This window comes from Nanorana parkeri, unplaced genomic scaffold (assembly GCF_000935625.1).
Source record: "Nanorana parkeri isolate BGI_ZX_2015 unplaced genomic scaffold, ASM93562v1 scaffold477, whole genome shotgun sequence".
Taxonomy (NCBI): Eukaryota; Metazoa; Chordata; class Amphibia; order Anura; family Dicroglossidae; genus Nanorana; species Nanorana parkeri.
In genome coordinates, this window is record NW_017306745.1 from 1,046,854 (window position 1) to 1,059,400 (window position 12,547).

Consider the following 12,547-nt stretch of genomic DNA (forward strand, 5'->3'; position numbering starts at 1 on the left):
GTATATGGATTGCAAACAGAGTTTCATCTAATAGTCTACTTCTCTGTTATTGGAAATGTTAGTTGGATTCAGGAAAGCAAAAATAGTAACAGTGGTGAGGCTGCAGTCTAAATGTTTCTATGCTCCGGCACGGAGCTGCTGCAGTAAGTGGATGGTTGCTTCTCTTCCACAATTAACCAGTCATTCGCCGCTGTAGTGGCGGCTGAGCCAGCCCACCAGGTGAAATAGATAGCGGGATTAGACAGTATAATATAGAGGGAAGAAGAGGAGAAAAAGAATCCTAAGTATAGTTGTTAAACAAATTTATTGAACGCAAGAAGGTTCACACTTACAGGATATTGGATGGTTCAAAACATTTAAGTGTAAAGGACACTCAACTAGTAGAATCACCGGATACGTAGGCGAGGAATCCCTTGACGCGTTTCGTCTGGACTTCTTCAAAAAGAATCAAAAGGATCCTCGGCACTAATGCCTCCTGATAGGGATGGGTTTGCTTTGGTCTGGCCAGAGGGTTCGGGGACCGCAGAGGCCCCCTTGGGGTGGCGTCCCCGGGTGTGCCAGAAAATCACTTGGGTTTGGGACCCCACTTGATTCACCGTCACTAGGTCAAGGCACCTAAAGCATTTTCTGCACCACTTGGGCAGGCCTTTTGGCTAGTCCGAGGCAATTTTTAAACCTTGGCCGGCCGTACGGCCTGGCAGGTTTGTGCACTTGCACCTATTTATGTTAAGCCCTCTTTCATGTACAACTGCATGTTTTGACTCCACAGAGGGTCGGGTACCTTCGGGGCCCGTCCTGATGTTGGGGGGAGGTGGGGGAGAGGTTCTGTGGCCGTCCTAGGTCCCTGAGGAGAGGGGTCCGCCGGCCTTCGGGTAGGTGGACCTCAGTCGTAAATAGAGGGGGGTAATACCCAGAGTCCAGACCCTAATTTCATTAACCCTATTGTCGGGTAAAATTCTAAAAAGTGAAATTGACCATAAAGCAATCAAAACAATCTAGGGATGTCCCGATACCGATGCTAGCATCGGAATCGGGCCCGATACAGGAACATCGGGACATCCCTAAAACAATCCTCTACTGTATGTAATTATAGAACAAACAGGTGATGTGATCAAAGAAGATCAGATCAAAGAACAGTATGAAGAGGATCGGAATGCTTTATATGGTATAAATGTACAAAATTTTATTAAATGCAATAAAATATGGATTAAAAAAACACACCCACTGGCCACCATTAGAACACCCCCTAGTTTAAAATTACATCAAACAAATGACACTCATTACAATAACCATGCACACATGAACAAGCTGATCAGCATGAAAAATTATACCGGTAAGGCTCAAAAATAATTTGAGCAAGCAGCGCTCGAGAAGAAAAAATGTATGTATCTCTTTGTGGGTTATTATGTTTCAATGATCTGTGGGATGGCTAGTAATGTAGTTAGACCTATCCATTGTGTGAAAGTCTTTGGAACCCAAAAAGAGAATGAAGTGACCTTGTAGATGATTTGTTTCACGGCTATTGATGTAATATAGGCACATGAGATAACATCGCCTGGTATCAACTTGGTATTAGACAGAAACAGTCTTGCCAAAGTTGGCTGTAAAGCGATACACAGAAAGTAATCACACTTGGGAGAGTTTGTTCAGCCGCGCAGTGTGTAAGTCCAAGATAAAAGTACTCACAGGTGCCGTGTTGTTCAAAGCCGATTTTAACTCAGAGTCAGGACGTTCCACTTTATATAGCTTTGCAGCTTTTTATGGCCGTGGATAAAAGGGAATATTTGTTTGCAGACATCTAGGGTCTAAGATGCTTCCCTTGCATTCGATAAGTCCCAATGGCTGATGATCAGTTGTAGTTCACTCGCAGACAGCGCTGTAGATTTTCGTTAGCCGGGAGTCAGTAACCTGACATGTGTAACGGCCGCCGCCGTCACCTGCGGGCAGGGGAGGAGGAAGCGGCAGCAGGCCGCTCCTTCGCTGGGCCGATTGCGTTCCAGGGTGGAGCGCACGCTCCTCACTTCCGGGTTTCGGGACCGCGTGCGTTCCACCGTGGAACGCAGAAGTGCGCCGAGAGGTCGCTCGGCTCCTCCTGTCAAACGGAGGCCTATTTAAACGGCCAGTTGAGACAGCATGGCGTTCCTGAATTGAGCAGAAACGCCTGCTGTCTCCTGGGACCCTCCACTTGCCTCCAGATTGTGCCCTCCAACATTCACCGGATCCGGAAACCACCGAGGAACCCCTGCTTCTCCCATTGAGCCAGTTTTCACGAATCGCAAGTACTCTGAGTGCAGTTGCACCCTATTGTCATCTGGACTGTTAAAGTATCGCCTGCATAGGCTTAAGCTGCTAGGGGGGGTTTATACTCGCTTCAGATGTGCATATCTGTGGACTGCTGCATTCACATTGGCCATTTATCATTTACCACCACTCCTAAACCCTAAGTTGCGTAGTTGAACCTTTTCCGTTACCTTATTATTTAACCTGAGGCTGTGATGCGAGGAACCCTAACTCTCTGTTAAAGCTGAGAGAGTGAAACCTGGGTTCCATACCTGAGAAGCCTCCGCAGCTGCGATCTACACTACTTCCATATGCATACTACTTACAACATGCAGGTAAAATCACAGCTCAGAGTCAACTACCACGACGCGTTTCGCCCCGCCTTCTTTCACAGGGCTTCGTCAGATTATGGTAGGGGTGGTTGTACAGAGTTTTTATCCGTTCAGCTCCTGTACTACTACTTATCTTAACCTCTAAGATGCTGGAGTAGATCGAGTGTAAATACAATCATTCAAAAATTAAAGAAATTAAATTGGCTAGGTGATGCAGAAAAATGAATATCAGATGGAGCCTTGTGCCCCGGGGGGGGGGGGGGGTTTGAAGAATCCGAGGCGCTTCCTCTTCGGAAGAGGACCACAGCACCCTCGTGCACTATTTTGTGTGTTGTGATATCACGATTCACTTTTCTGTTCACAGGGAAAGCCGATTTTGGTGCGCGGACCGTGGACTTCAAGAAAAAAAAAGAGGTAGGGGGGACTTAGAGACATAACAATATTAGCAAAACATAAAAAGAACATAAAATATTGATTGTTTATTTTACTTTTTTCTGTAAAAAAAATGTTTTGAAAGGAAATTGCGAGCAAGATGTCTGCATATAAACCGGTTTTCTCTGTGCACAAAAATCAGCCGTGTGCATAATGATTTTTAAAGGTACGCACAAGCTAAGAGCAGCTGTGCTCCACTGTCAGCGGGATTACTTTTTTTTATATGTGAATTGATTAGCATAGTTTATTTGTTTTTCCTGTTAAGTAAAGAGAGTCTCGTGAAGCTTGTATTAGATTCCTCCAGCTGAATAATAATGACGATATATGACAAGAAAATAAAGCACAATTACCTCCTGCTGAAGGAGTGCAGAGCAACGGTGACATTTGTTATGTAAAGTCAGAGAAGCAAATTAATTGCCTTTGCTAAAAAAAACATTAATGCATTAATTGTACAACGTGCTGTTACATTTAAATCGCAAATCTGGCAAAAAAAAAAGAGGGGTCTCGCAGCAGGAAAAACAACTCGGTGATATATTGACCACCTCTTTAGTGTTGACCCCTGCAGTAATTCCTTTCCGCCACTAGATGTGCTCAGTCTTCTGGGTTGAGCCCAGCATAATTTAACCTAGAAGACTGAAGACATCCTGTGAGTGTAGGGTGTCATGGACCCGCCCCCTAGGGAGCATCACCACTGCACCCTATACTGGAGCCCAGCATCATTTAACCTAGAAGACTGAGGACATCTTGGGAGTGCAGGGTGTCCTGGACCCACCCCTAGGGAGCATCACCACTGCACCCTATACTGGAGCCCAGCATCATTTACCTAGAAGACTGAGGACATCCTGTGAGTGTAGGGTGTCATGGACCCGCCCCCTAGGGAGCATCACCACTGCACCCTATACTGGAGCCAAGCATCATTCAACCTAGATGACTGAGGACATCTTGGGAGTGCAGGGTGTCATGGACCCGGCCCATAGGGAGCATCATCAATGCACCCTATACTGGAGCCCAGCATCATTTAACCTAGAAGACTGAGGACATCCTGTGAGTATAGGGTGTCATGGACCCGCCCACTAGGGAGCATCACCACTGTACCCTATACTGGAGCCCAGCATCATTTAACCTAGATGACTGAGAACATCTTGGGAGTGCAGGGTGTCATGGACCCGCCCCCTAGGGAGCATCACCACTGTACCCTATACTGGAGCCCAGCATCATTTAACCTAGATGACTGAGAACATCTTGGGAGTGCAGGGTGTCATGGACCCGCCCCCTAGGGAGCGTCACCACTGAACCTTATACTGGAGTCCAGCATGATTTAACCTAGAAGACTGAAGACATCCTGTGAGTGCAGGGTGTCATGGACCCACCCCCTAGGGAGCGTCATCAATGCACCCTATACTGGAGCCCAGCACCATTTAACCTAGAAGACTGAGGACATCGTGTGAGTGCAGGGCGTCATGGACCCGCCCCCTAGGGAGCGTCACCACTGCACCCTATACTGTCATATATTGATGCAGAAAAGGGCGCTTGTGGAAAATTTCCTCAATTGAACACACACACCAAAGCAAGTGGTATGATTTTTTTTCTATCATTCCCCACTTTACCAAAACAAAATAAAATGTTCTGCCTTTAGATTCACGTTGGGGCAGGGGTGGACAAAATGTTATGAAATTCAGAATCTAGTCTGACCCATCCAGGAACCAGCAGTTTTTTAGTTAGTTGCCAGCTCCATTGAAAACAACCTCAAAAGTTAGACACTAATTGTAATTTTTAAGAAAAATAGGCTATCGGGCACCTGGGATTTGTCCAGCCCTGCTTTGACGTCTATTTATAAACAATTCAGAGCACCCTTCACCTTGCGAATATCTGTGAATGTTCGTTTTGTGCGAATAACGGCAAAAAGGAACGTTCTTAATATATTTTCTTTTCCACTAGATGGAGCTGAGGAGCATAGGAAATAAGCATCGGCTCCATCTAGTGGCCATATTGCAGTATTACATCGCAACACATTTGACCTGAAAAGAAAATATACTAAGAACATTGTTTGTTTTTTTCATTATTCACACAACACGAATGCTCACAGATATTAGCAGGGCAACGGGCCCGGCAAATATTTTATAAATAGACCTCTTTAAGTTTAATGGATACATTTCACCTATTGGTACCCACTGTAACAAGGACACTCCACTGTAGTCCAGGTAAGTCAAGTAAAATGCAGTTTATTACAAGGGCAAACTCAAAGTCTCTGATGATCCACGGGGTAGCCTTCCCCTGTTCACATAAAGGCCAACATTTCATGCACTTTTCATGATAATCGTCCTTCTTCAGCCACCTGATCAGCCCAGGCTGGTCATTGGAAATCCCCCGATCGTACGAGAATCGTGCAGTCTATGAAATGCGTGCTACCGTTTCTACTGTACGGTCGCACGTCTTCCGTCGAACAAGCAGGTTGGAAAATCCACCGGGAATCGTACGATTCTCGGCGAGTTAGTGGCCTTCAGATTCACATTCATTTCTGTTGGCTGCACATGTGCTACAATATACAACAATATTTGACATCAATCAGTCAATGTGCTTAGCATTTCCGGGGTTTAGGTTGCTCTTCGATGAGACGGTGTATAACAGATGAGTTGGGATACTTAGATATTGCAGAAATATCCTCTGATGATCCGTGTAGATTAGACACGCCAGCTGCGATTCTCCTCTCTTCTCCGCACACTCCATTGTTCATCAAGACCTGCATCCAAGTTCAAAACATTTCCGTGAGCTTTGATTCACTTAATTATCTTCCGCCATGAAATTATTAAGAGCTGAGGAGAAAATAAAATCACATTTTTTATATCATGAAATCCTGACTCACTTCTTGAAGACATTTTCAGGATAAAGAGAACATTTAAAATGAGGAACAATGTAAACCATACAGATAGCTAAAAACAAAAACAATTTGCTTTTGTGTATGCACATAGAAGCGTAAAACAGATATTGTATAGGGCCCGACTGATAGTTGCCAGCTCCATTGAAAACAACCTCAAAAGTTAGACACTAATTGTAATTTTTAAGAAAAATAGGCTATCGGGCACCTGGGATTTGTCCAGCCCTGCTTTGACGTCTATTTATAAACAATTCAGAGCACCCTTCACCTTGCGAATATCTGTGAATGTTCGTTTTGTGCGAATAACGGCAAAAAGGAACGTTCTTAATATATTTTCTTTTCCACTAGATGGAGCTGAGGAGCATAGGAAATAAGCATCGGCTCCATCTAGTGGCCATATTGCAGTATTACATCGCAACACATTTGACCTGAAAAGAAAATATACTAAGAACATTGTTTGTTTTTTTCATTATTCACACAACACGAATGCTCACAGATATTAGCAGGGCAACGGGCCCGGCAAATATTTTATAAATAGACCTCTTTAAGTTTAATGGATACATTTCACCTATTGGTACCCACTGTAACAAGGACACTCCACTGTAGTCCAGGTAAGTCAAGTAAAATGCAGTTTATTACAAGGGCAAACTCAAAGTCTCTGATGATCCACGGGGTAGCCTTCCCCTGTTCACATAAAGGCCAACATTTCATGCACTTTTCATGATAATCGTCCTTCTTCAGCCACCTGATCAGCCCAGGCTGGTCATTGGAAATCCCCCGATCGTACGAGAATCGTGCAGTCTATGAAATGCGTGCTACCGTTTCTACTGTACGGTCGCACGTCTTCCGTCGAACAAGCAGGTTGGAAAATCCACCGGGAATCGTACGATTCTCGGCGAGTTAGTGGCCTTCAGATTCACATTCATTTCTGTTGGCTGCACATGTGCTACAATATACAACAATATTTGACATCAATCAGTCAATGTGCTTAGCATTTCCGGGGTTTAGGTTGCTCTTCGATGAGACGGTGTATAACAGATGAGTTGGGATACTTAGATATTGCAGAAATATCCTCTGATGATCCGTGTAGATTAGACACGCCAGCTGCGATTCTCCTCTCTTCTCCGCACACTCCATTGTTCATCAAGACCTGCATCCAAGTTCAAAACATTTCCGTGAGCTTTGATTCACTTAATTATCTTCCGCCATGAAATTATTAAGAGCTGAGGAGAAAATAAAATCACATTTTTTATATCATGAAATCCTGACTCACTTCTTGAAGACATTTTCAGGATAAAGAGAACATTTAAAATGAGGAACAATGTAAACCATACAGATAGCTAAAAACAAAAACAATTTGCTTTTGTGTATGCACATAGAAGCGTAAAACAGATATTGTATAGGGCCCGACTGAATATATGCAAAAAGTAAAAAAACAAAAACAGAGGTTAATACTCACCTTTGTCTTCGCTGCGCGCTCCCGTCCAAAAATCTGAAAAGTCTCGGGCGGCCGCAAAGCATCTTGGGGCGGGCGCATGCGCAGTTCGGATTTTCAGCCGGGAGACGAGCAGAGAAGCAAGGTAAGTGTATGGACGCGTGCACCCGCATGCAGATACCGTGGGACAGGAAGTGCCAGCAAGGACAGAGGAGTCAGCGCTGGATCGGAGACCAGCTCCGGTGGGCAGCGCTCCGAGCGGGGTCATCTGGCAGTCTCCGGCCACCTAAATTAGGACCCGGAGACTGCCAGATGACCTCGCTCGGAGCGCCGCCCACCGGAGCAGCAGTGACGCGACGCTCGGCGAGGTAAGTAAGAAGAAACCTGACGCTGACTCGAGTATAAGCCGAGGGGGGCACTTTTCAGCCAAAAAAATGGGCTGAAAATCTCGGCTTATACTCGAGTATATACGGTATGTGTATGTGGCAGGCCGGCTTTTCTTTTATCCCTTGCAAAAAAATTATTCATAATGACTGCAGCACACATTTACAATTTCTCAAAAATAAAGAAACACCCCGGGAAGTTGCCAACAGGAAAGTGAAACTTTTACAAAATGAGGGCCCCAGCCGAGCGGTCCCATTATGGCGCTGATTCCGGGGATGTGCCTGTGAAAACGTTGAAGGCCTCACCGTGTCAAGCTGGAAGTAAAAGGCAGATGAAAGCGCGGAATAACAAAAGCCTCTCACTCAGCCAGCTCCTTCCACGAATCCCGAGATCTGACGGCACGCCGCTCTTCATCGCCATAAACACGCTACATGGTAATTTTAACTTCCCGTGTTTTAGAACACAAACCTCACCACAAGCTGGGCAAGATGAAAGGCAGATAAAATTTCCCGGCTCCTTGTTTGTGCTTCTACTAACTTCAGCTCATTTTTATTATTTCTTTTATAAAAGGCGCCGATACATGGTATAATGCAGAGAACGCGGTTTGAATACAGAGGAACTGTAGGCACATCTCAAAGCCCAATTCTGGGGTCAGGTCCTCCCCCTCCTACTGGTCCCCCACCCCTCTTTGAGCACCCCTGGAACCGTAAAAAAATCATTACTATAGATACCTTTTATCTCGGTGTCTTCAGTCAGGTGACATCACAGGTCCTCTTTGTCCTCTTCTCTCCCCCCCCCACCACATTTCCTGCAAATGCGTTCATCTCTGTGTTGCCGCTCTTCTTCCTGGTTGAATGACGCCCATGCTAATTAAAGCAGAGCTCTGGATGTTTCCAGATGACTTTGGTCTTGTGACGTCACAGGTCCTCTTTGCCATCTTCTTCCACTAGCGGTGGGAAGATCCTAAATGCTGCAATCAATGGGGCCCCGTCATGAGGCGTCGTCCCACTCTATAGCATTCTCCTGTGAGCCCAGGATGAGTGGTGGAGTCTTGACACCCTGAGCTCACAGGAAGTGGGTTTACAGCAGAATTCTGGGTAAACCTATGCAGTGACGCTACCCCAGCACTGCAAGGGTTAAGTGATTGTATTTGTCTGGGTTCAAAAACAATAAAGTTATACTCACCTGATCCTCACAGCCGGCTTGCTCTTAGACCACCGCAAAAAGTTTCCCACCACACTCACCAACCAGCATGTAAAACAACTTGTCTAACCGCTAAGGTTAAAAACAGAGGTTTAGTTACACGTCTTCTGCAGAATATGTGTAAGCCGCACTGCCGCGCCAAGGTACCTCTGTGTAGTGCGGTCCTAACTCTAAACTATGGGAGTCTCCATCTTGGAGCACATGTAGCAAAAAATACAATTGGGTGCAGGTTCGCCAGGAGGCAGCCCAACCTGCTTAAAGGCACAGGGACACACAAGGGACCCCGCACATCACAACGTAGCAACACTGACGAGATAAAACTCTATTTTCCTGAAGATCTCTCCATCACGGAGCTGTTGGAGGTTGAGGTCACCAAGGTAATCTATATAAAAAAAGTAATAAAGTCCTAGAAGAACCCAGTGTGAAAGCCGCTATGATTCATAAAAGACGTCAGATGAGTCTGATTGAATCCTAACGCAAACCAAGACCCCATGATGAAGAATCGCCGTCTCTAACCCCGCTTTCCATAATCTTATTCCAAACATCGAAAACACTTATGTTACAGTTTATCCACACGTGTGTGCTTCAAAAGCCCTGAACAAGTCCTTTTAAAACCTTTGTGGCATTTTGTTCCTCTGTGTTCAGTGGGATCCTTGTGGGACACCAGTCGCGGCAGCTAATGGTAAACCACCAAAACTGCCACATACAGTATGTAAGCACGCTGCCAACTGCTCCCCCATTGCAGCAACTGTAAGGGGAGTCATTGCAAAATCCCTTACCAAACCCTTGATCCGAGCAGCAGCCTGGCAGAGCAGGAAAAGAGGGGCGGGGGGAGACAATCGTGCGCCCCCCTCCTGCACCATACCAGGCCACTCAACATGGGGAGGGTGCTTCGCCAGTGCGGACACCCTGGCAAAGCACCTTGGCTGCATGCAGATAAGGACAAGGACCTCTTTTCCACAATCCTGGTCCAGTGGTTGTGGGGGTCTGCAGGCAGGGGGTTAAAGTAGTCACCGCTCCAAGCTTACTCCCGTGATGGACTACAATCTGACGTTTAGCTTACTAATTTGTATTGAGATTGTAGTCTATCACGGGAGTAAGCTTGGAGCGGTGACTACTTTACAATACACACAGGGACCATGGGGAACAAAAGTAGCCCCCCTCCAGAAGGAAGGACATATAAAGGGAGAATAAAAATAACTTGTATTGGGGCTTCCTCTGCACTGCAAAGGTGAACTGCCCTTTAATGTCTAGCGGACTGTGTGAAGGAGTTTTACTTACCTGATCCCCGATCTTGCTGGCTCTTACATTATACGTGAAGATGCTGAGAGACAGTCCACAAGGCAGACCGCAGGGGAGACAAGGAGAGTGGTGGCTGCAAGGAGAGCTGGGATCAGGGGCCCCTACTCTTACATTATACCTGAGGATGCCGAGAGACCGTCCACAACCCAGAGTGTAGGGGAGACAAGGAGAGTGGTGGCCGCCAGGAGAGCGGGGATCAGAGGCCCCTACTCTTACATTATACCTGAGGATCCTGACAGACCGTCCACAACCCAGAGCGTAGGGGAGACAAGGAAAGTGGTGGCTGCCAGGAGAGCGGGGATCAGGGGCCCCTACTCCTACATTATATGTGAGGATGCTGAGAGACAGTCCACAAGCCGGATCGTAGGGGAGACAAGGAGAGTGGTGGCTGCCAGGAGAGCGGGGATCAGGGGCCCCTACTCCTACATTATACGTGAGGATGTTGAGAGACCGTCCACAACCCAGAGCGTAGGGGAGACAAGGAGAGTGGTGGCTGCCAGGAGAGCGGGGATCAGGGGCCCCTACTCCTACATTATACCTGAGGATGCGGAGAGACCGTCCACAACCCAGAGCGTAGGGGAGACAAGGAAAGTGGTGGCTGCCAGGAGAGCGGGGATCAGGGGCCCCTACTCCTACATTATACGTGAGGATGCCGAGAGAAGCTGGAGAGTAGGGGAGACGAGGAGAGTTGTGGCCACCAGGAGAGCGGGGATCAGGTAAGTAAAACCACTTTTCCTGATACCTTAGCCCTAACTATGCATTAAAGCCTTGCAGTGCAGGGACAGACCCGGTACATAGGCTTGACAGTGATTAAAAAAGCAAACTTGATAATTATACCGTATGGTATAATTCCTGAAAATCCTTTGTTAGATGACTTGAGTCAATGCTGTTCACATGGCATGAAAGCCCACACACATAATACAGCCATACTGAACACACAGATACTGGGAGAAAATGTGTGCTGTATATATGTTACACCTCCAGAAATCTTCAGTATCCCGAGTATTACGGTAATACAGAACACACGCAAGACCCTATTATGTGCAAGGAGAGGGAAACGACTCCGAGGTTGGTGGGCTCAATACTTTCATACACCTGCATTGTTGCCTAATGAACAATATGGTCATTATTCCTGTCACAAAGCCTCCATTTCCAAAAGGAAAAAGCAAGTGGAGGGAAGAAAATGTTTCTTTAGATTACAGAGCACAGAACTCCTTATTTCAGCTCAGATAAAGTGTATGGAACCCCTAAACAACGAACTTCTCTTGTTTGCTTCCTTTTGGTCTGGTATATGCGGTATACCATTGTAGGCGCCCTGTTAGATCTGTTCAATACCAAAATAATACCGGTTGACCTTGTCAGAATTTTGGTGAGCACCTCACTTCCTAGTAGTGCCCCCACCTCCTGCAGAACCTATACATGCATATGTGATGGATCTACCATTAGACATGCAGATTGAGGTCCTACATTTGCCCTGTCATGTTACACACGTGAAATTACTAAATTCAGCATGTCATTATAAGTCAACACTCTTCATGTAAGCATTAGAGCTGAACTCCGGCCTTACCTTTAGTCTGACACAATTGTACAAGCTGCATTGAAATTGCTTACTCTGAATGGGAGGAAAAAAATGGTCTGCGCTGGAGGTTGACGAGAGGAAGGAATGGCTGGCGTCAGTGACTAGCGGGAAGGAAAAATGGCCAGCGCTGGAGGTTGACAAGAGGAAGGAATGGCTGGCGTCAGTGACTAGCGTGAAGGAAAAATGGCCGACGCTGGAGGTTAGCAAAAATGGAAGAAACCATGTTGGGCATTGGTGGCCAGTGGGAGGAAAAGATGGCTGACGTTAGTGGCCAGCGAGAGGAAAAAATTATTGGCTTAAGTGTTTGGTGGAAGACAAATTTGGCTGGCATCAGTGTCTAGTGGGAGAAAAAAATGGCTGGGGCTGGAGGTTAGCAAGAGGAAAAAATTTCTGCATCAGTTGCCAGTGAGAGTAAAATGTATAGCATCAGTGGGAGAAAAATAATGGGCGGCATTGGTGACCAGCATGAGGGGGGGAAAAAACAGCTGGTACTGGTGGTCAACGGGGGTGAAATGTCTGGTGTTGGTGGTCAACGACTCAATGGAAGAATGATGATGGATGATGCCCTGTGTTGGTGGTCAGCAGGAGGAAATCTGCCCCATTGGTGGTAAAGGGGGAATTGGTGCCCAGTGGGGAGACAGGGGGTGCACTGGGGCTTTGTTTGGCAGTGATGCTCTTGGGAGATATAAGGGGCACTGATGCTTTGGGGGGGGGGGCCCTGCAGC